Source organism: Saccostrea echinata, unplaced genomic scaffold, assembly GCF_033153115.1.
Source record: "Saccostrea echinata isolate AGI-Se365-2 ecotype Australia unplaced genomic scaffold, CSIRO_AGI_Sech_v1 ptg000033l, whole genome shotgun sequence".
Classification (NCBI taxonomy): Eukaryota; Metazoa; Mollusca; class Bivalvia; order Ostreida; family Ostreidae; genus Saccostrea; species Saccostrea echinata.
In genome coordinates, this window is record NW_026889782.1 from 34,142,558 (window position 1) to 34,168,107 (window position 25,550).

General features: G+C 33.0%; 1 protein-coding gene and 1 long non-coding RNA gene across 2 annotated transcripts in view; both read right to left on the bottom strand.

Moving 5' to 3' along the window:
• LOC133198463 (fibroleukin-like) overlaps nt 1-25,550 on the bottom strand; it is a 116,731-nt gene that overhangs the window by 15,765 nt on the left and 75,416 nt on the right. The window lies entirely within an intron of this gene.
• LOC133198876 (uncharacterized) lies at nt 1,543-6,459 on the bottom strand. The gene is made up of 7 exons (XR_009722639.1): nt 6,365-6,459; nt 6,062-6,181; nt 5,859-5,957; nt 5,578-5,760; nt 4,837-4,920; nt 4,610-4,744; nt 1,543-2,980 (listed from the first exon to the last, which is right to left on the bottom strand). It is a non-coding gene; the product is annotated as an uncharacterized LOC133198876 (long non-coding RNA).

Sequence of the window (25,550 nt, forward strand, 5' to 3'; positions counted from 1 at the left end):
GTACAACCGCAATTCTCACTACACGAGGTTTTACACCTGAAAGTCACTACACTATGTTCCAGCAATGCTAACAAGATAAACAGACCATAACTGTGATTCTATGGGTCTTTGTATATGCAAATGAGGTTCAGAAAGATGAAAATTTAAATAATGAAAAAATGATTTTTCACCTAAAAGTCACTACATTTGGTCACGTGATTTTGCTCAATCACACACCGGAAGTTGACAAGTCACTACATGGCTTTACCAGGACACACACAGGAAACTCAGTACATAAACACTCTTGTAAGATATTATACAATAAAATCACTACATTCAGTAAATTTTGAATGCGTTTCCCGTAAAAACACCAATTTTTCCAAAAAATTGTCGAAAATACATGACAATGTCTGCATGAAATCTGTATGCTATAGAAAAAAAAATTGTCAAAGGATATCCGATAAAGTTAAAAGATAAAAAATTGGCTTTCAACATCTGTATATAGATTAAAATAAAGCAAATGAAATGAGAAGAATAAATTAACAGTCATGACAAAGATTTAAAAGTATTAACGGCCAGGCACGTAACATCGTTTTTGAAAGTCGGGGGGGGGGGGGCAGAAAATACAACTTAATACCCGAAAATCTTTGGCAAGCAAGAGAAATAGGTTAACTTCAAAAAGTCGAAAATCCTATTGGTGGGTTGAACTTTTGTGAACCCTCCAAAAAATTTCTTTACAATAAAATGACCGCATTTAAATACATACCAAAACAGTGTGTGTAGGGGGGGGGGGGGGTTAATGAACACTTTCACAGTAAATTAAAAATAAAACTTTTAAGTTTGAAAAAAGGAGGGGCCAAGCTACCCCTCCCCTCTGCTTTTACGTCGCTGACGGCAATGAATTGCCGAGTGTGCGTTGATTCAAGACTTGCTTCGTCAAGAATATTCGTTTTGGGTTTTTTTTTTCTGTTGCATTGAGTAAGACAAGTAGAAATTGAAAATCGTTCCCCAATTTTAAATGCAATCATTATGTTTTTTATGATCTTAAAGAGTTTATTTTTTTCTTAACAAGAATTTTATAGGATTACAAATTACTTAACTACTGTTCATGTAATAACATCTCGTTCTTTTTTATGTGGATGACACCACAACCAGCATTCAAAGGAAAATTTACAATAGTAATATAGTATATTCAGAAAAGGGGGGGGGGTAGCCTCCGCGTTCTACGGACCTGAAATAAGGGGAAAAATAATGATCCCTCTTATTTATTCTTGCGATTTAATGACTTCAAAAAACTGAAATTACTTTGGTGGGGAAAGTCCACTTCATTGTTTTTTTTATGCATAACATTCTATCATTTCATATTCATCATTTCATTTTCCAATTCAGCATTTAAAAATCCCATTGCTCAAATATGTTGGTCTCTAAAACCATGATTTTTTACGAAATGCAGTTCATACAGCACCCTTTAGTTTTCTTATCGCTTTGCTCAAATGTTTTACAACATTTTGAAAGATCAAACAAAAAAGACGGTTTGTTTGCATGAAACAATTTTATTGCATCAACTATACAAAAAAGTACATAAAAAGAATGCTGACATGAAATAAGATACACATGTATAAGCCAAGTGTTAATAGATAATTCTTGCTGTTAATTTTTAAGGTATCCAAAATAAGTTTATTTTCACAGAACAACCAAGGACAATCAGTCAGTATTTGTGCAAAATATAGTGGCATTTTCTTAGTGCATTAAACAACATACAAGTTTCGAAATAAAAAAAAAACTCTTTAAGCTTAAAGCTGACAACCAAGCAAGAAATATAAATATCATGCAATTAATAACTTCCTGTGTTTAAAATGCAACAAAAGGCCCTAGGCTTTGACTATTACCTGAGTATTATGAATTTCTCAGGCTGTGGTCATTTCAAAACCGCCTGGATCTAGAAATCTAGACCCATGCAACAAAAATCGTAAATTTTCACAAGAATTCTATATTTATTATCATATTGATGCAGCTGAACTCCTAGAAGTTCAAAAGTAAAGAGGATAAGGTATACTGGCTAATACTGTATAAAACATTCTAATTTATGACTAACTCTGCCTTTTCATGGGCTTGAAACATGAAGAAGCCTTCAATTAGAGGGCTAAGCATTAATTAAGATTAATTTTAGAGGTCCATGTTTGCTCTGCTACGAATATGGATTATTCTAATGGACTTTTGAGTTTGATTACTATTCATAATCTTCATATTTAATTTTATGCCTGCTAGTTTGCCTGCTAGATGTTCACCAGTAAAGGATTTTTTAAAACTTCAATTTACAGCCCATAGCAAGGGTTTCAAAAGTAGGGGGGCTTCAAAAAATATCTGACAAGCAAAAAAAAACATTATTTACTGAACCGACCTTATTGCAACAAAAAGGGGGGGGGGGGAGGAGGGGCAACCAGGATATAAAGGATACTTTACTATAGCAAAATACTATACTCAGAAAAAGTGGGGGGGGGGGGAGTTCTATGGGCCTGTTGCAGTTTCAATATAAATAGGTAAACCTTGCATGAACAATGGGTCATGAGCGATAAATTTCACAAATTTTGGTTAAAAAATAATTACTTGCTTAAATTATGCAAACAGCTGTCTGCTACATGTCCATGAAAAAAAATTTATAGGATATATTTTTTCAATATTCAGCTCCATCCTGAACCTATATGCAAAAATGAATCTCACAATTTTTTGTACTTAAAGAGCTATGGGCTTATATGATATGCATACCATCAACTGCCTGCTAGCAAAACTTCTCACAAAAGAGACATGAATGTTTTTTATTATCATAGTTCCCAGACGATGTTTTTGGCCTCTAAAAACCTGGTCTTTCGCTTCTCTGACTGTGGTAAAACTTTGCCGACATCATCATGATCATCTTCACATTCACTGTCCTTTTCGCTGTCACTTGCAAGTGCAGCTTGTTTCTGCTGCATTTCAGATTTGAGAGGCTTACTGGGCATATCTGAAATTATTATATATGTACATGTATTGACAAAAGGGATTCATCTTTATTTTTATAGAAGAGGCCAATGGGCCACATGGCTCACCCAAGTCACAATGGCCCTGCACATTTCCCCCCCTATATATCCCTATGTAAAGCTTTGATTGCCTATTATGGCCTCATCTTACCCATTCAAACCTAATGAAGAGGTATGAAAGCTGTTTTTCCATACTTCAATCTGTTAGGCATGATTGAAACACTCTATGTAAGCTCCTTATGGAGATATTTATAATTTATAATGCTGGCTAATGAACATCATGTTAATGTGAGGCAAAGGAAAGTTATTTATTTAAAATGAATTTTGTCAATTTATCAGACTGTGATCATGTCTGGAGAAAAAAACAACTTATGGAATTAATCCTTAACTGTAATAAAGAAACAGTCATACTTAAAATTCAAGACAGAAATTCTGCCAGAATTTTAATTCACTTTAAACAATCTACATATTGTACAATGTAATACATAACACCTTATACAAGAGGCCCATGGTCCATGACACCTGAGCCCTTTTGCAAGAGAAAAGCAGAAATCAGTTCAGTATTGGAAAGTTTGAGTAATTATACAATTGGTGCCACCCTATGCCCTGTGGGTGATGATTTGAACAAACCTGAAACTACTTCTCCCATCCTACCCCTTGATGTTACGATTTGAATAAATTTGAATGTACACTACCTGAAAAATACTCCTGTATTAATATAACAAATCATGGCTTTGCTGTTCTTGAGAAGAAGGCCTTTAAAGACATTTTCTATATAATTCCATATAAAAGTCTTATGCCCCATTGTGTCCCCACCCTTCTGCCAGGGGTCATTAGTTGATAAAACTTCAAGCTACATTACCTGAGTATGCTTCTGTATTAATATGACTTGTCATGGCTTTGCTGTTCTGGAGAATAATTTTTCTGGCCCACTCAGACCTGTTTAACTTTTCTAACTGATGTCAGTATTCTAGAAGTTGTCAGTATTTTGAGCAGTTTGTCAGTAAAAATGCAACTCAGCTTATTAGACATTTTTATATGAAGAACCCCTTGTTATACAAATACTAAGCACTAACTACGCAAGTCACCGTATGCTGTCTACTGTTGCTTACATATTTTACATTTGCCGTAATTATATTGTTTTTAGATCATTTTTGATAAGACCACTTCAATCAACAAGCTTCTTTATCAAACTGATTTGCAAATTTCGGGAAAGACTCTGATTTTTTTCCGTCTTTAGGGAAAATCTGTATATTTTCAACGTGAATCTGTAGAGCACTTTTTTACTCGAAGATTCATGGAAAATACTAAAAAGCTGTACAAGTAAACAACTCTGCCCATTGTTTCTGGAGAAGATTTTTTTAAAGATGCCATCAAATTTGCACTTATTTTTGATTATATCCCCTTGAAATAGGGTGATGCCTTTCATGTGAACAAACTTGAATCCCCCACCGAAGAATACTTTGTGGCAAGTTTGGTTGAAATTGACGCAGTGGTTCTTGAGAAGGAGCTGAAAATTTGAAACAACAGTGACGCTGGAGATGGACAATGGACAAACTTTGATCAGAAAAGCTTACTTGAGCTTAAGAAAGTTCTGTTTTCAGCTTTATTACCAAGATCATTAATGGTATCTTCATCACAGCTTTTTTCATCGCTTGAAGGATGGTATGATTCATCATCATTACCATCATCATACTCGTCTGCTTCATCACTTAAAAGTGGCCCTGTATCATGTCCTATTTAAAATTCTAAAAAAGAAATTATCATTTTAAGACTGTTCATTTTTATGGGGTTAACTTTCAATTTGTAACATCCAAACAACATCATAAATATAGATTACCATTCTCATTGACAACATCATGACTGCTGCTTTCATTTACAAATGATTGTTGTGATTCATCATCCTGCTCAATTGCAAAAGACTCTGTCAAAACATTCAAATTAGATATTAAATTGGAAAATAACACTTTTCTTAAAAAGTAAGATTCAAATTTATGAATACAATAGGGGTTATCTATTTTTTCTTTTTGCCTTTACTATGCATGCAAAGAAGAGTCCCATGGGCTACAACATTTCCCATGTAAAAGAAGCTTTTCTTAATGTTTATAAAGAGTTTTTCTCCTTAATTTTCTCATGCAAAATTGTGAACTCATATTATGACCCTATCCTAACTCTAAAGGGTCTCTGAATCCACTACCCCCCCCCCCCCGCTTCCTTCCTCCCTTTGGCCATGATTTGAACAAAAAGGAAGCTACAAGAAGGTTTAAAAATACTTTTTGTGGTCCAGTTGTTCTTAAGAGGATTTGTAAAGATTTTAACCAGTACATAAATGTATGTATATATTTCAAGGTAAATCTTTGATCCCCTATTGTGGCCCCATCTACCTCAAAGGCCATTTTTTGAACAATTTAAAATCTTTATTACATCAGGAAGCTTTCACATAAATTTCAGCTCCTGACCAGTAAAGTGAGAGTATTATGGGCTTTGAGAAGAAAATACACATTATGGTTTAATTTGACCTCCAAATCTTTTTTCTAGTACCATAATAGTGTACGATACATTTATTAACTTGACAACATACCAATCTTCTCCTGGATTTTGTATGCTGGTGAGCACAGACTGGGCTCACAGTTTCCAGCAAAGTTAACAGCTGTAACTCTAAACTCCCACTCTGAGTCCTGAGGAAGATCGGTGACAGTAAAGAGGGGTCAGTGCAGGGGTACTCATTTCTCTGTTCCCTTAAACCTCTCTTCTACAAGGTAGTCTACAAAGATAATCAATATTATCAACTGCTACAGTGTTTATGTGGTTTTGAACAGAGATCAACATTTCCCTTTTTTTATTCTACTTTTAAATTAGTACCTGTAATTTTACAGCCACCATTATGTTTAGGTGGTTCCCATTTCAGATAAGTTATAGAATTGTTGACAGCCTCTGGTACACCAGGTGGCAAAACCTTGGCTAAAATAAAAGTTTAATAACGTGAAAGAAAAAATAATTGAAAATAAAGTACAATATGGTAATTGTTTTTTAAAATGTTATAATTTTTTTTCAAATATACTTACTGTATTTGGGCTTGGGAGTTATGGGACCAATCACATCACTAGACTCACTAATTTAAAAACCTTCAAGATTCTTGGCCTGTATGTGGAAGTTGTATTCCTTGTCCTTTTTTAATCCCTTCACTGATGAAAAAACTCTCAAATTCAAGTTTTGTAAACAAAACAAATTTCAAGAATCAATTTTGTAAAACATCTTTTCACAGTTTTCAGCCATAATATACTAATTACATGCAACAAAAGGACATGTAAATCCACTTACTAGTTCATAAGAAAGATACATGTGTCAACAAGTAATCAGTTACTCACCCTCATAAACACACTCATCTACTGGGTAGTCATTAGCCTGCCTCCAGTGGTGGGGTCTTCGTATTCTATGACATATCCTATAATCTTCTTAAACCCATCATTTCTTGGTTTGGTCCAAGAGAGAGATTGACAAAATCTTCATCAATGTCGAAAACACTTGGATGTCCAGGAGGATCACAACAAGCTGAGGGAAACATTTAATATTTTCAAAATTTTTCAACCCAGTTCATCATGCAAGCACAAAGACATTCTTTTAATTGTATACACCAATCAATGCTCAAATCTTAACATATCCCTTCATATTGAAACGAAGTCTTAAAGTTTGGAATTCATTTGATATCTAACAATTCATGTTCAACAGAATTATCACTTCACTTCAGCTTAGCTTCAGGGGAGAGATCAAAATTCATACACATCTACAAAAACTAATCAATCACCTGAAAATGAATTTCTTTGGCTACCACTTAAATATTTAGATGACTTGCAAAATAAAGTGGACAGACAGGACAGTATATATAGCTTGAACGAATAGGGATATACTAAAATACTTAACTAAATGTGCATTCTCAACCAAATTTGTGCACAGTGCACTATTTAAAGAATGTCCATACAAAGTAGTCAAAATACCAATCCCAAAGATCTTGAACTTAGCATTTTACAATTTTTTCCTCATAAAAATAGACGAATTCAAAATTTGATGAAAAATATTAATGCTCTCAAACTAGGAATAATTAACATTTTTGGTGGAATGGCTCTGTTCAATGGTACCAGTTATGGAAGAAAAAAAATGCTGCTGTTTGTTCTTTATCACAAAATACATTGTATTTAAAAAAAAATTCCATTTCTTTTTTATTTTAAACATTTTTTACTTTATATTCCCACAAAAAACTTTAATCCACCATTGTTGTGCCACTCTACGGGTACCTCTAGGAACCATGATTGGGAAAAAAATTGTACAGCACTTTCTGAGGATAACAGCTAGGACATTAATATCACTAATCAATGTCCTGTTGTGACATACATTCCAATGAAAAACTTCAATCCTTCATTGTAGCCCTATCCTACCCCACTGTAGATGCACTTCATTTATTTATTTTTAATTACAAAAAGACAATTGAACAAACTACCATGTTATGACTGCATCTTATTATGACATTTTTTTTATATGTTGATGTAAAAAAAAATATTGATTCCATACTGGTTCCACCTACCCCATTAAGTCAGATTTGAACATGCAAACTTGAATCTATACCATGTCAGGACACTTCCACATAAGTTTCAATGGTTTATAAAAAGGAGATTTTTATATGAATCAAATTTTCACTGTTTCATAGCTACTTCTCCTTGAAAAGTTGGTCACCATTCATTTAAACAAATTAAAATTGCTAAGTGGTTCTCCAGAAGAAGTAAAATGCTCCTGAGCTTTTGAGTAGATTTTTGTCTTAACCTATATTTCCACTTTTGCATAATGTTTTAGTTCTTACAATAAATTTGGATTCTACAATACCAATTAAAATATATTCAGTTAAAACTCCATGATTTAATTCAATACCAAAAGCATTAAGTGAGGAACTACTGTATGTGTACTTAAAAAAGCAGGCTTCATATTTTAGGGGGCCCTTGGCGCAGACAACAATGCCCTAATTCATGAATACCACTAAGAAATCATTTATAAATACAATATATGGTACAGACATTTATAGCGCTAATTCATGATGTCGCCAACACCTCAAAACCCAGTGATTTCGCTAAATTTTGAATACACTATTTTATGGACACATACAGTATATTTTGTGGCGGAAGGTTTTTTTTTTTTAGAAGAAAATGATCATTTCTTTCTCTTTCAAAGTATTTAAAGTATGCTAAGTTTGGATTCCTATTTTTCCATGCAGCCTACACACAGAGTTATTCTGAGCCATGAATTGTTTTATGCTGGTCCTAAATTATATATCAAATAAAATATCATGAATTCTATCATTATATTTGATAAGTATAGCAAATATATTGTGAAAATCCAGAAAAAATAGCCGTAATTTAAATTAAGCTTAAAATTAGCACTATTTAGGTAATATCTAAAAATTAACATCACAGACCCCCACTTTTAATTTTCTTTTCTGAATATATAAAATACTTTTAACCATTCTTCTTAAATTCAGTAAAATGTCATTACTTTCAAGATATTTTATTGCTTGATAAATTTTTTAATGCCAGAAAAATATTTTCTGAGTGCAAAAAGGTCAAATAATTGAACTTGCGAAGTAATTTGAAAATTTTTTGTTAATACACCTATATATTCAAGGTGAAATAAGACTGTGTTTGTTCCCATAATTTATTTGAAAAAAATATTGGCGGAAAAACTTTAAAAATTGATTTATGTGTAAGACGTATTTACAGTGCAAAAAAGTCAAACTAAATGCTCAATAGTGCCAAGAGAAGCACATTAACCCCTATTTTTTGTTTTGATTTTTAATTAAGCTAGGTGTGTAGATTCTAAAAATATACTTGATAAAAGATTCTCATTACTTTTGAATTTAAAATTTCAAAATTATGCTTTGTAAAGTAGAAATCTGGTGTCTGATTATAATCGATAACATTGAAACACTAGAAGCTGATTCCAAACATTGATCGAAAATGAAAATAAACCAATGCAAGGAAACTCACAACATCTGTGTGATAAATGTATACAGACAGGGAAACTCACTACATGTGGGTAAATAATGCACTCTGGCAAGGAAACTCACTACATGTGTGTTAATAATGTACTCTGGCATGGAAACTCACTACATGTGTGTAAATAATGTACTCTGGCAAGGAAACTAACTACATGTGTGCAAATAATGTACTCTGGCAAGGAAACTCACTACATGTGTATGATAATTTTAAACAGACAAGGAAACTCACTACGTGTGTGTAAATAATATACTCTGGCAAGGAAACTCACTACATTATGTGTAAATAATGTACTCTGGCAAGGAAACTCACTACATGAGTGTAAATAATTTACCCTGGCAAGGAAACTCACTACATGTGTGCAAATAATGTACTTTGGCAAGGAAACTCACTACATCTGTGTAAATAATGTACTCTGGCAAGGAAACTCACTACATGTGTGTGATAATTTTAAACAGACAAGGAAACTCACTACATCTGTGTAAATAATATACTCTGGCAAGGAAACTCACTACATATGTGTAAATAATGTACTCTGGCAAGGAAACTCACTACATGTGTGTGTAAACTATATACTCTAGGAAGGAAAATCACTACATGTGCAATTATTGTCCTCTGACACGGAAATTCACTACATCTGCGTGATAAATTTTAAAGTTAAAGATAGAAACTCAAAACGTCGACACAAATACTGAGGTATGTGACTAATGCAGAGATTATTAGATACTGTACGTAGCATGAAAAAAATTGCTGGCTTCACATCAATGTTGCTATGGAATGAAGGAAAAAAATATACTACATGTTTTGTCTTTGATGAAAAAATAAAAAAAAAATAAAAAAGATAGAAATAATGTTATATTGTAATATATTTCAATACAAAATTTAATATTGCAATGTATCCAAGGTATTGTAATAGGATTTTTAATTTGCAATACCTAGCACTTAACTATGAACACAATGAGTGATTTGGCAATGTTAAAACAAACTACATTTCCTTTGCAGTAAATTCATCATCAACTTGTTCCTACTATGGATAAATTATATATGGCTCAACTAGTATTATAAACAATGAAAGTATATCCCTGAATAGAAAATAGCAAAATTTATATTTTTTTCCCTAAAAATGTATGTCTGTAACATGAATATATTTAATTCAGAATGAAAGTAATAATAAAGAAATAATCCTTGAAATATTATGTTTTTTATGTTATGTCAAAAATCTTGACGCGAGCCCATTGCAGAGGTCTGAGAGAGGAACGAACGACTACTCTGCATAGGAGATTGGTAAACAGCAACCCCCCCCCCCCGCCAAACAAACAAACAAACAAAACAAAAAACACGATATAATATCTAATCATAATATTTAACCTCCTGGGGTAGTGAACTCTATAAAACATGTTTAGTAGACTTATCTATAATGCATATCATAGAAGAAATATGGAATCAAAATAATCATCCCAAATTAAACATACATGTATTAACCATTAGAGAGAATCTAGGTATGTCACTCCAGTTTGTTTACTTTGTACCCCATTGGTTTTTCTGAGTTGAAATCATGTTTTTATTTCAAAATGAAATGCCATTTCACATTCTTTTGACATATAATTCAGTCTGTCTTTAATTTGATGAAGCTTTTAAATTGGATTTGCATCTCATAAGAATCCTACAATTTATTCTCAAATACAAATCAATCAGTGTTTTGGAAAATCCTTAAGTAAAAGCAAGAGGCCACTCAATCTCATTCATAACAGTATGTCACTTCTTTTCATATCCATGCTCAATACATTTCACTCTGATTCTTATTCTTCATAATTTCAATACTTTGCCAATGCTTCATTGTGTTACCAATGTATACCAGTTCTTCTTACTTTTATACTAATTCCAGTTCTTAACTACTGTAACATTATTTTTAAATTTGCAAATTAAATCTCTGTTACAAATATCAATTTAAATATTTTTGTTGTAGGCAACCAAGAATTCAAGTAATGTGAGAAAAACAAAATGCCAGTAATATGTCTTCAATTATGTCATAAAAATGACTCTGGCCATCCGAACCAAGCAGCATCCAATCTTATAATTATGTGTTGATACTTATAAGTGTTGTCAAATCGGACAATTTTTAGTAACCGGTTAATCGCTTACTTTTCTGATCAAGTAAACGGTTACACGGATGGATTTTTTTTTAGACCTTTAAACATCCTTGCTCATGGTATGTATTCAATAATAACTGTAATATATGTAACGTCATTACAATTTCCATGTTTAACATTTACATACTGGCCAATATCAAACGCAAATGCACTGTAGATGCATTTCATTTATTTATTTATAATTACACAAAGACAAATTAAAGCTTCTAAATGAATTTGTTCTTGAATATCCTGTAATGGTTGGCAATTTTTGCGGATGTCCTAAATATAAACTTACTTTAGTTTCGTTTCTGTGTATGTTAATTTCATTTTACATATTTTACACCTTTCGGATTTAAATTCTTTTAAAACATTTCGGAATCTATGCTTTTGATGGCTGTGGAGGCATCTTGTTTAAAATTAATCCTGTACTGCGGACTAGCACAGTATAAGTGAGGTAATTATAATTAACCCAGGTTTTCTACATTGTATACTGCTTGGCAATCAAAGCCATCGATTAGATAAACTGTGAAAACTAAGTGTTATCAAAACAAATCGGTCATGTTTGTGAAACGCTAGATCAAGTCTAATGTTAAATAACGGTAAATAAAATGGTAGAGGTGTACATTCATTTCTGAACAAAATAACATTTCTTTTCTACTTTTGTCTATATATCCGAGTAACTGAGTAGCAGTTTTACTATCTGATACTCGCATTGTTTGCCGATTAACCGGTTAACCAGGTACTCGTTGACAACACTAGTAGAAATGGTTAAAATGGCATCACACAAAATAAAGATAAATTAATTATTCAAACAACAGGGAGTAATACAGTAAAACATGCTTACAATAGCAAAGAGCCGGGGACCAAAATATTTAATTCTTTATAAACATTAACTTTCCATTTACAACACTTTTAAATCTATGGGGAAGGAAATCACTTCAATGTAAGCATATAAATTCATTTTAAGCATGTTTGCTATAACAATATTCTGGCTGATTGATTTGAAAATTTTATAAATGGTTCTTCAATGATGTGCACAATTTAGGAGACACTGCAACAAATGGAAGCTAGACCACTGCTCCTTGATGAAAATATATCCTTATTCGTAACCTTATTATAAATCTAGCTTAATAGTCAGACTGGGTGAAGCCTATCTTTATGAAGTATTGATACTGATGGTGGCATTACATAAAATCAAAGGCCTGAAGGCCTGAGAGACGCATCCCACTGAAGGTAGAAAACTCAAATTTTTTTACTCAGAAAAATTCGACATACATCTTGAGGGAACGAAAAAAAATCAGGAATAAAAATAAAAATTAAAAATATCATTTCTTTGAGGTTAAAAAAAGATTTTGAGTCGTGGCATTTTTTTAGTCGGTCAGAAGAGGGCAAACAAACATTTTTTTAAAGATAGTCTGATATATCAATCATAATTCATTGATATTTAAATTAATCTATAATCGATTTTAATTATACTTTTATTTTTTTTTATTCTTTCATTATAAACATAGTAGAAAGATGAAATAATGAACGAGAATTTAGAAATGAATGATTATTGAATAATTCTATATAATTTCATATCTGAATTTTTTCAGTTTCTTTCATTATGAGCATTTTTTTTTAAATATCAATACTTTGTCTTAGACTAGTTTTATCAATCAAAATGACATAATACGTAAACCATAGTGGGATACATGAAATGTTCATATAATTCGGACTGAAAAAAAAAACAATCGGGAGTGGTATACGGTATACTATGAAACACGTTTCCTCCGATATTTTCGATAAAATTAACTCAAAAAGTCTATGTTTATAGTATTAGTAAACCTATAAATTGAAATCCACTGTCATTGCAATTTTTTATCATACTCAACTGACATTTTACCAAAAACCGATCATTTCACCGTTTCGTGTCACCCTTCCTCGTGGAATTTTTTTCCCAAAACAGTCTAGACGAACTCCAAAAACAGCTTTGCTTTTCCAGAAGTAAGAAATTGAGACTGAAAAAGACTCCGAAAATAGAGTCCGCGATTTTTCGGCAAAAATGATGGGTCTACAAAAACTGTCTGTGCAAAGTTTTGGAAAGTATGGCAATTATGCCAGTACTCAGAAATGCTAAATAAAAGACTTCGGAAGAGATTGTATTTGTCAGATTTTTGATTTTATTTGCAGAAAAGGAGATATTTACTTTCAAAGTTGACGTTTGAAGTCAGGTCAATTACAGAGAAAATGATACGTTTGAGAAGTTAATATGCATAATAAAAGGGATATATATGCAAAATGGGACAATACATATTGTAACTGTTAAAAACTTGACTGAATTTTACACATATATTAGCATTCCGGTATTTTTATTTGTGTACGACATCTGAATTGAACGCGTAAGTTCTTACCATGGTTATTTACCGATTTTTTTTTATCACATACGAACAGATATTATTATGAAAACATTTTTAAAACTATTAGCTATCAAAATGAAATCTTTAAAAACCACTCTTCTAGAAATTAAGGTCACAACATGTCTTCTAAATATAAACCTGTGAATATCTCTGCTCCATAGTGAAAAATGCGCATTTTCTAATTAAAATACATACAAGCTGGGTGTCTTCAAAAACAAGTAAAAGCACCTAAATATCGTAGGAACAACATAAAATTTAAATCAAGGAGACAATAAATCAAATAAGAAAATAATTCTTACTGGCAGTATTGAATTGATGTCGTATAATCCAATTTACTACTATGCAAGAGTTTGAAGCAATAAATAAGTCAATATCCACAAAATAATTTCATAAATATAATTATCCATTCAACAAAAATTAAAGTAAAGTCACAATGCGCTAAATACAGCCATTATGCAGCCATATATTTGAAGAAAGCGAACGACAATCCATTGTTTGTTAACATCGGACGCCATTTTGCCGCAATGCATGATGGAGCCAAAGACTTCGTTTTCGGAGTTCACACCATTTTTAGAGTACGTCTTGACTGCGAAAGGTGGCCCTTGTTACAAAAATTTATTCAGTTGAACATCTTACTATTCGTTTCATCAAGTGAAAAAATAATGATATCCCTTCTATTTCTATAAAAACAACCATCTTGTTCCTACTGTTAGTGATGTTTTATAAAATAAAATTATTGTATATTTTTCTCAGATATTCGTACAAGCAATGTCGTATTACAAGGCCTAATAATTTATGGCAAGAGCTGTTGCGATGTAAATAGATCTTACTCCGCGTAGCACATGTTTGTTTGTTGTTGTTTTCTCTCTTTCTCTATTTTTGTTTTGTTTTGTAATTGTTTCTTTTTTGTTATCTTTGTTGCTTTCAAAGTATAAACAACATATATATGTGAGATTTTATGTTATTTGGTATTTAAAATAGACAATGAATATCACCAACTTGTCAATATACATTTGCTCTATTTTCAATGGCGTATTTAGAATCAATATTGTGGAGTCCTTTGTCGCCGCAGTAATTGAAAAGAAAGAAATGAGGGTCGATTGCAATGAGGCCACATCGCTGTTAGGGATGCGCCTCAGAAAATAGTTTGTGTCCAAAAACATGTGAATAAACATGATAAATATTAAATCCCTCTTTATGACATTATGATATCATGAAATTAGCTTAACAGCAGACTGGGTAATGCAACTTGTATAATTATATTTACATATATTACCTGAATTAATCTCATCATCATCATCACTGTCAAATGAATTTCCATTGAATTCCCAACTAAAAGGGTCCGATTCCACTTCCACATCTGAGCTAGCCATTTGGATGTCTAAAACATCAAAGCATTTAGATTCAACATCACCTTTTAAAAATTAAAACTGTCTTCAAACAAGAGGCCCATGGGCCACGATGCTCACTTTGGTCAAATAGGTTCAATAAAAGACTTACTTATAGACACAAAATATTACAAAAAAATTTATCAATTCAGATTCTGAGATCTTATTTTCCAGGTATAAGTCATCTGCTAAATGTGTCTTTGTGTGACATCATATTGTAACTAGGGGATTGCTTTAAAATCAGCCCCAGTATTTCCAATTTGTTTAAACATCATTTATGTTAAAAATTATACAAAAAATATTTTTTGGAAAAAAATATACAAACTTAAATTTAAATACAGATCAATCTGGATTTTAACTTTTTTGCACAAAACTATAAATTAAGAGCATATAAAATTATAATCATGTAATGAAAAAATATGAAATTCAAGCAATATTATCATTCTTTCTACATCCATCCACTTTACAAAACAAAACCACAGATGTTGAGAGTAAATTAATAATATAAACTTACTTTTATAGTCTGATATAAATTTGATCTCAAAACCTTTTTGGTCAAAGCCAGCCTGGCAGTAAAAATCTGCTTCTGACGAAGGTGACATTCGTCTTCTCTGAAAATAAATGTGATCAGGGAATACATAAGCTTTAATTCATAACATACTATATAAATGGTGCCTGTTTTGGAGGGTAACAAATGAAATTGACACCCTTTTGAAAACCATTGTTAACCTTTTGTTTTGTCATTGAAATGATCCCTCCTGAAATATTTTATCGACCAAATATTAGAAGATTTTTTTTAAATTTTAATCAATTCTTTGCCTGTAATCAAATGACCACCAAAACTTGTGTTGGATCTAAGGGAAAACAAGTTTCTTGGTTGACAAGCGATACTTTTTACAAAAAAGTTAACTGTTTATTGAGTTTTTTTTAAAACATAAACATAGGTAATCAAAGATTACAAAGCTCAATGAATGGTACATGTGTATCTATAAGTAAGGTAAATCTTGTACCAATTTTGTGCGAGATCAATTATCAATGCAAGTTTGGTTAAAGTAGGACTTATAGTTGCAAGGGAATCGACCTGCTCCAAAAACTTTAAACTTAAACTGTTTACTCATAAAGAAAATGTAGGTCAGTTCCAGCATCCATAGCATGTCTGGTAGTGTCCATCCCTAGTTTCGTCATCCATGCAAGTTTAGTCATAACATGTCATATAGTGATAGAGCTACTCCAAAGACATTACTCTGGTCACATATCTGAAAAATGTAGGTCAGATTCAGCATCAAAAGCAAGTCTTCTTGTGTCCATCTTTAGATACATCATTCCATGCTAGTTTGGTTCTGGTAAGGCTAATAATTACTCATCTGGAAAATAAAGGTTAGATCCAGCATCCAAAGCAAGTCTGGTAGTGTCCATCCCTAGGTGCATCCTCCATGCAACTTTGGTTCAGGTAGGGCTTAGTTACTTGGAAATGCATGGACTTGCTCCAAAAACTTTAACCTGGTCACTCATCTAGAAAAATTTAGGTCAGATCCAGTATCTGAAGCAAGTCTAGTATTGTCCATCCCTAGATGCATCATCCATGTAAGTTGGGTCCAGGTACGGCTTATAGTTACCTGGGAATGGACTTGCTCCGAAAACTTTAACCGGGATGCCGACACAAACGAAAATCAATAATTATGATTTGCCATCTAAATCACATGTTCAATTTCAAGTGTGATTTACAACATTTTCATAATTTTATTCGGTAAACAAATAAAAAAAATTACAAACTCATTTTTAATGGACCCAAATTATAGCTTGTATAGCCACTGTATTAGTGTAAAATGTGCACTGTGCCATTTGGCTGACCCCACAAAATGCAAGAAAGCCTGATTTTCTAGTTTGTAAGTTCATTGCAGTCTGCACTCTTGGTATTCGTCATCGAAATTAAATGATATCCATGATGTATCATATAACAAGAGGCCCAAGAGCCTTAACGTTCACGTGAGTAAAAAACAATAATCCATAGAGGATCCATAGAGTATAAAATAAACTGATAGAACCTTAATTTGTTGCCCAAAAGCAAGAAAAATAGGATGATCATGATCTTCGAAATAATTAGTCTAATATTCAGTAACAACTCATAAATTAAGTTCTAATCTGTCCCCAATTTAGATTTTTTTCCTATAAGTTTTATTTTCTAATATGCCCCCACCCTACCCCCGAGGGTCATAATTTGAATAATCTTGAATCTACACTACTGTAAAACACTTTTTATTCACAAGAACTTTATTTTTGCGTAATTACGTGAGACAGTGTGCTCGTGAAAATTTCATTCTCACTTATCTTAGTATTCCTAAAGATTATATACAGCAAACACATTTCGTGAATATTCTGTCTCGCTAATAAGGAGTCAGTGACTATCTCGCGAAAATGAAGTGTCCCGAAAATTTAGTGATCTACAGCACCTGAAGATGTTTCTGTATTAAAATGACTAATCATGGCTTTGTTGTTCTTGAGAAGAAAATTTTTAAATGATCTTTCATATATATTCCTAACTAAAATTTGATCACCTGTTGTGTCCCCTCCCTACCCCAGGGGGTCATGATTTGAACAAATTTGAATTTACATTACCCAAGGATGCTTCCATATAAATAAGACAAATCATGGCTTTGCTATTCTTGAGAAGAAGATTGTTAAAGATTTTTCCTATGTATTCATATGTAAATCTTTGATCATAAATTGTGGCCCCACTCTATATTACCTGAGGATGCTTCCATGTAAATATAACCAATCAAGGCTTTGCTGTTCTTGAGAAAATAATTTTTTCAAGATTTTTCCTACGTATTCCAATGTAAAAATTTCATTGTTCATTATGGCCCCACCCTCCCCGGGGATCATCATTTTAAGAAATTTGAATCTACACTACCTGAAGATGTTTCTACATCAGTTTCATCTTTCTTGGCCCAGTGGTTCTGGAGAAGATTTTTCCAATGTATTCCCATGTAAAACTTTGATCTCCCATTGTGACCCGCCCTGTCCCCGGCAGGGGTGTGCAATTACCATTGCCTAACGCTCAGGGCTACCAATTTCAGAGGTTGGGCTATCATAAATCTATACTGCATTAGCCTGTTGGGCTAGTAAATCTGAAACGAAAGTATATGTATATTTACATCGACTGAATTGATGTACAAATTAACTTTGTTGAAAATCATAATCTTTAATTCTTTTCAACATATATGTATTGTGTGTTGCTATCGCCAGTCGTTTCAGTGACTGTCACAATTATATTCGATAAAAATAGGGAGAAGTACCTGACAATAACATAGTGGAAACCATTATTTGTTTTATTTATTTCAACTTAAATTTTTTTTTTTTTACCTTTTTGTTATACTTATACATGTATTGTTTTCGGTAGTTAATGGGCTAGTGATGATTGTCAACCTCGAGCTAGTAACTTTGTTACTTCCACTAGCCCAGGCTAGTAACTAATTTTTGTAATTGCACACCCCTGCCCAGAGGTCATGATTTGAACAAACTTGAATCTACACTACCTGGGGATGTTTCCACATAAGTTTTATCTTTCTTGGCCCAGTGGTTCTGGAGAAGAAGATTTTTAAAGATTTTTCCTATGTATTCCTATAATGTAAAACTTTGATCGTCCATTGTGGCCCCACCCTACCCCTGGGAGTTATGATTTTAACAAACTTGAGTCTACACTACCTGAGGATGTTTCCACATAAGTTTCATCTTACCTGGTCCAGTGGTTCTTGAGAAGAAGATTTTTAAAAGATGCCATTAATTTTTCACTAATTCTTAGTTATCTCCCCTTGGAAGACGGTGTGGCGCTTCATTTGAACAAATTTGAATTACCTTTACCCAAGGATACTTTGTTGCAAGTTTGGTTGAAATTGGCCCAGTGGTTCTTGAGAAGAAGTTGAAGTTTACGCAAGACGCACACCCGCACGACGATGGATGAAAACAGATACATGTAGCAATAGGTCACCTGAGTGACTCAGGTGACCTAATAAAATCACAGCCACCAATTAACATATTGACATACACTGGCTAAGCAACAAACTTTTCCTCTGATGTGGTTCCTAACTTCAAAATATCAAGTCATTTTGCATGGCTGCACCACAGATTTATGAAATTGATGCATATGGAAAATATTACCTTAGGCCATTCCAAGTTTTTTCTATGTTTAGCATCCACCCATCTTTCAAATACTTCCCTACCTATTCGCAAAAAACACACAAACCAAAAAGTAAAACACAAGTCATTATAGCCATAAAAATGATGTCATTCAAAGAATATGATTCCATTAATCTATTTTTCTCGTAGAAATATTTATTCTTCAGCAAAATCAAGGTATTAAATGCTTAAAATATTCCAAATATGGCATATTGTAGACAAATACTTAGAGAAATTGACAGAATTCAGTGAATCGACCAGAATAAACAATTTCAGGACTCCTGATTTTGTTTGTTTGTTTTTTTTTTTTTTTGTTAAGGTATGTCAAAAAAAAACCAAGGCACACGCGGACGCTAAACATTGAAAAAACTTGGAATGGCCTTAAATGTACAATGGAATACCATACTAACAAATTCTAATTAATTATCTAGGCTCGCTCTTTGATCTCTAAAAGTTGGCATTAAAAAATGATTTTGGTTTAAATATATTTTATTCTAAATACTTGTTGTAATAGATGACAAATCTCCATGAAGTTCTAAAAACAGAAAATTTATTTCCACATATCTGTTATCAAGGTGGCAGGGGATAATTTTTCTTTTCAATGCCAAACATGTGCCGAGGGGGTAGGCATATGCATGAGGTCAATAAAAACAGATCATAGTTTGGGGCAGTTTCTTGGGTGCTAATTAATTGCACTTCATATATCTATAGCTCAAAAAATGTGTCAACGTATAACATGTAACCTACATATTAAAGTGCACATGTACCGAAAATGCACTTGGAGGTCTTGGGCTGCTGTCACACCTATACAGCCCATCCCATTCCCGAGCGAGCAGGATAAAACACCCAGTATTCTGTAGAAAAATGCATGCCCTAATGAAAATTCACCAATTGATCTGGGGCCATTCACCTTCCCTCTGAGATGCACACCACTGCTTTTCAGCTGAATTTCCTCTGCGACTGACCAAATGTCTTAGTTTCGCATTTACAACTCTATATATGCTAAGCATCAAAGTGACACCTACATGATGCACATCATTTTTCTCAGCAAGCTCTGCTACACTGCACATGTACATGTATCCCATAATTATTCTATTCATTTTTCTACATAAAATATCACATCAATCAGGGGATATCTCAGTTTTTAAAGAAATTTGACAGCGCGTACTTATCTATAGTATGAAACTATCCCCTGCCACCCAATGTCATATGGCCATAGTCAAGTCGTACCCAAGGCAATTCAAATCTTAACATGTTAACATACAAACATATATGGTTTTGAGTTGACACAGATAAATGCTGTTTTTATTCTCACGGATCAAAAAGTTCCTTGATAAAATGGTTTGCTTAACAGATAAAAGTTATGTAATTGATCCTAAAAGTTTCCTTTTATTATATTTTGCTAGTTGTAAAGGGGTATATAATAAATTTATCATTATAACAGTAACTTGATCCTGAGATCCGTATTACGTCTCGTTGACAGGCGCGGATCATCAGATCAAACTCATTTGATCTGATGATCCGTGCATGTCAACTTGACATGATACGGCTCTTCGGATCAAGTTACTATTATAATTATATATATATACTGGCCTCTGTTCTTCTTTCAGAAAATATCATAGGCTCAATTTTGTTGAGTCAATAATTTGGAATATCCCATAATTATCTCTTAATTTGAATCACTTATAAACATGTTAAATCAACACATGCCCCTGATCGGCCGAGAATTGCAAAATTTGGTGGTAATTTGCTTTACATTTAGATTATTTTACAACGTATACTTTAAAATTTATTAAATATCCATTCCAATAAACAGAAAGAACAGATTACATTTATCGGAAAACAAATTTTTTACTGAGAATATAAACATAGTTTGAAAAACTTGTAGTGTTTTGGGCGAGTAAACATGGTACTGAAGGAGATGCCTATCCCGTTAGTATATAGATCCCTGACTTAATGCATAGAATAATGATTATAGTACGTTAAAAAAGTGTGTTATAAAATTTGCATTGTCTGTTTATGATACGGAATACAACAGATCTAGGGCCTATAAGTCAAAAAATTTATTTGTTTATTCATTTGAAAATTTTGTTACAATTCCAGGAAATGCAGACATGGCTCTTCTTTATAGTAAAATTCTGCGCCAGATTTTCATTTTGCTCAGTAAAAGTTCACTTCATTTATTATAATGCCCTGTTCACACGGAGAGTTTAATTTGAATTAAACATAAGTTACTGCGAATTAAATTTGAATCGCATTCGCACAGGGAATTTAATGCGAATTAGTTTAATTCAAATTAATTAACTGCACATTAAATTACTTCGCATTAGCTCTGTGTGAACGCTAAACGAAGCTAATTCGAATTAAATTTTGACGCATGCGTAATGGCACAATTAAGTCACATGCCACATGTCTGTGGACAGATATGGATACTTATGCTATTTTTTAGTGGAAAACAAAGAAAAATTATGTTAATCACTGAAATGTGCATAGAGACTATGACAGAATGTAATATGGGTTTGCTGCGCATAAGGCGACGTGATTTGAAAATGACATCATAATAGCCTTACTGAATAGCCTTACTGTAGAAATAAAATTTTAATTCCCATTAGTTTACTTCGCATTAGCTGTAGTGTGAACACAATTTAATTTGCATTATTTTAATTTACATTATTTACTTCGCATTAATTTACTGCGAATTAAACTCTCCGTGTGAACAGGGCATAACAATTTAATGCATGTTACTGTCAATCAAAAATTGTTTTAATCAGTAAATCATGATGCAAAAACTAACATAACTTGCAGAAGTCAGCATAAACAACTTCACTAGCGAATCAAGATCCCATTCAAAAAACATTGGTAATGAAATGCAATATCATGCACTCAAGTGTATAATATATAATTTTCTTATCGGTATTGTAAAACAATTGATACCCCATATGAGTTCCACATGGTGAAAAGAAGGACCCTTGACATGACCGACTTGCTAACCAGACATGACCTCGGCCACTACGTGGCCTTGGTCAGGTTAATTAGAATAATCTAACTGTGTCTTGGGACAGGCCCTCACTACAGTTAGAATCCCTCCCATATACCAATAATATTTTCATTTTGCTCAGTAAAAGTTCACTTCATTTATAATGCCCTGTTCACACGGAGAGTTTAATTCGAATTAAACATAAGTTACTGCGAATTAAATTTGAATCGCATTCGCACAGGGAATTTAATGCTAATTAGTTTAATTCAAATTAATTAACTGCACATTAAATTACTTCGCATTAGCTCTGTGTGAACGCTAAACGAAGCTAATTCGAATTAAATTTTGACGCATGCGTAATGGCACAATTAAGTCACATGCCACATGTCTGTGGACAGATATGGATACATATGCTATTTTTTAGTGGAAAACAAAGAAAAATTATGTTAATCACTGAAATGTGCATAGAGACTATGACAGAATGTAATATGGGTTTGCTGCGCATAAGGCGACGTGATTTGAAAATGACATCATAATAGCCTTACTGAATAGCCTTACTGTAGAAATAAAATTTTAATTCCCATTAGTTTACTTCGCATTAGCTGTAGTGTGAACACAATTTAATTTGCATTATTTTAATTCACATTATTTACTTCACATTAATTTACTGCGAATTAAACTCTCCGTGTGAACAGGGCATAACAATTTAATGCATGTTACTGTCAATCAAAAATTGTTTTAATCAGTAAATCATGATGCAAAAACTAACATAACTTGCAGAAGTCAGCATAAACAACTTCACTAGCGAATCAAGATCCCATTCAAAAAACATTGGTAATGTAATGCAATATCATGCACTCAAGTGTATAATATATAATTTTCTTATCGGTATTGTAAAACAATTGATACCCCATATGAGTTCCACATGGTGAAAAGAAGGACCCTTGACATGACCGACTTGCTAACCAGACATGACCTCGGCCACTACGTGGCCTTGGTCAGGTTAATTAGAATAATCTAACTGTGTCTTGGGACAGGCCCTCACTACAGTTAGAATCCCTCCCATATACCAATAATATAGCAGAAAATTGCAGAATCGCTCCGATATGATTTTGGAGAAAATTTATGAAGTTGCATTGAAAATAACAGTCAAATTAATCATAAAAAACCTTTTGAGACTGTAAATACCTTTCATCTAAAAATTTAATCCATATAATGGAAGAATTCAACACTTTCTCACCAACATTTTTTACTCGTTTCAAATTTACACAAGATAATTCAGAACTCTCGGGATATTTCATAGTAAATGCACAAAGTTAGAGTTATCTCCCGTATTTTCTTTGCTACATGGACAATACACGGAATGCATTCTATCGTTAAACAGGGTCCGTAGGACATTTATCATTTTAATGATAGAACATTCTATCTATGGTCAAGTCAGTTCACCTCGTAGACCAAGTCTTGGGTCCGTATTTCACCATGTTGACCTCAGAAGAGGTAATAAATTGTTAATATTGTTAAGTTATGAGTTGTCATCAATTTATATAGGGGAGTCAGCTTGTAACAATTCTCCTGGTTACGAGTTGAATTTTGTCGTTTCATTAATATGAGTTGACCTATTGGGTTTGATCTGATCTACTCAACATGCTAGAGGTTCACGGCGATATACTTTAAATTTGGCGCTCCGAGGTATATAAGGAGCGTAGGGACGTTTAACCGAGGCTCTTACTTGTAGGAGGAGATCTGACCTAGATACGATCATACGAGGCTGGTTACGAGTTGACCAAAAACCCTTAAACAGACACTGTAACTTTTCTGTGTTTCCCAATCCCAAACAAGGATAGACTGTAATGCAGGCCCAACTGTGTTCACTGTACGTGTATAAAAAATGAATAAAACGGGCACTATAAAGATTATCGTTCCGAAAAATTGACACATACAACTGACCTAGTTCGAATTTTCTCAACTAAGTGACAACTTTCCAAAGTTCACAGTACATACGATGAACTTCAAGCATCTTCTAAATTTCCATCTTCAAAAGTAACAAGAGAAGATTTTTATACTTTAAAGCTTACAAATACTTACAAAACTGTCTTTCATACGCAATGCAGTCTCAGTGATCAGTTCATGTTCATGTTGTAGGGTGTTACCTTCGCTAAACTGGTTCTTGTGAACTTCCGGTAACCAGCTCATTTCTGAAAAGTGAAAATCTTGTAATATGCAGGCAATATTTATGACTTTTAGAGTGGGACAGTTGCAAAGTATGATGGCAAAGGTACTTATTTTGGCCATTTTAGGGTGGGACAAGTCATTTTAACAACAAAAGACCTTACATACATAATCTATATAACTCAGTAACTGTAGGGCAGTGGCGGATCCAGAAGGGTGTCTAAAGATTAAGGGCCTGGGACACAAATTATAAATGCAATATTTAGCAACAACAAAATAAAAATTTCTTAATCTTTATACGAATAATTTTGGTTATAACAGGGGAGTTGGCGCCCCCTCCTAATAAAGGTCCCTGATTTTATTATGAATTGAGAAAAGACTCATGAATACATGTAGTTATTCAAATCCATGAAATAAACCCTCAAATCACAGGTTCCTCCTAGTTTTTGGACAATTTAGACCTGGCCTTCAGTGCAAAACTGTCAAATTAATCAATATAATCAAATTATCAGGAAATTAATTAATCAATTTAGATTTAGAAAGTATGCTACATTTAAGATTTAGACAGTATGTTAGAAGCATATAATATACTTTTAGTCAAGAGTGTATGGGGATTTACCCTCCATACACCTTGAGGCTGAATCAAGGGTGTAGGGGATTTACTCTGTGTTGTATTCCATACATGTGTGCAGAAGGCCCCAGTACTTTTTAACTATGCCTTGTGACATCACAATATTTTACCTTCAGCTCAAGCTGTACATAGTACATGTATACTAAATTACACCAGCTGGCTTGCTATACAAACAAATCTTGTATTACAAGTTAGCTTGCTGCTTCAGCCTCTGAGGATGTATAGAATACAATTTACCAGAGGAAAATCTCTTTACATCCTTGATTGAATTGCAGTGGATATATATCCCTGCTAGAATTACAAGAAAAACAATCCAATGCATGTCATATTTCCTTAGAAATAAAAAATGTCATGGTCAAGTAAGATTTTATACAACTTTCAAACATTTTCAGGTTGCATGATATCCAAAATCATGCACGTTTAAAATTCCCAAAATTATTTCATTTAGAAAAGGAAATCACCAAATATTTTGCAACTGAATGGAGTCTGTACCCTTCAAGTAGTAGCCATCTATATCACAGCCTCAACATGGCTGATGAAGGAGAAATTTAAAGGTCATATTATATTGTATATATGTACAGGGGTATTTATGAACTTTAATTTACTTTGATTTAATTTTCATACAAAATGAGGACGGGAAATAT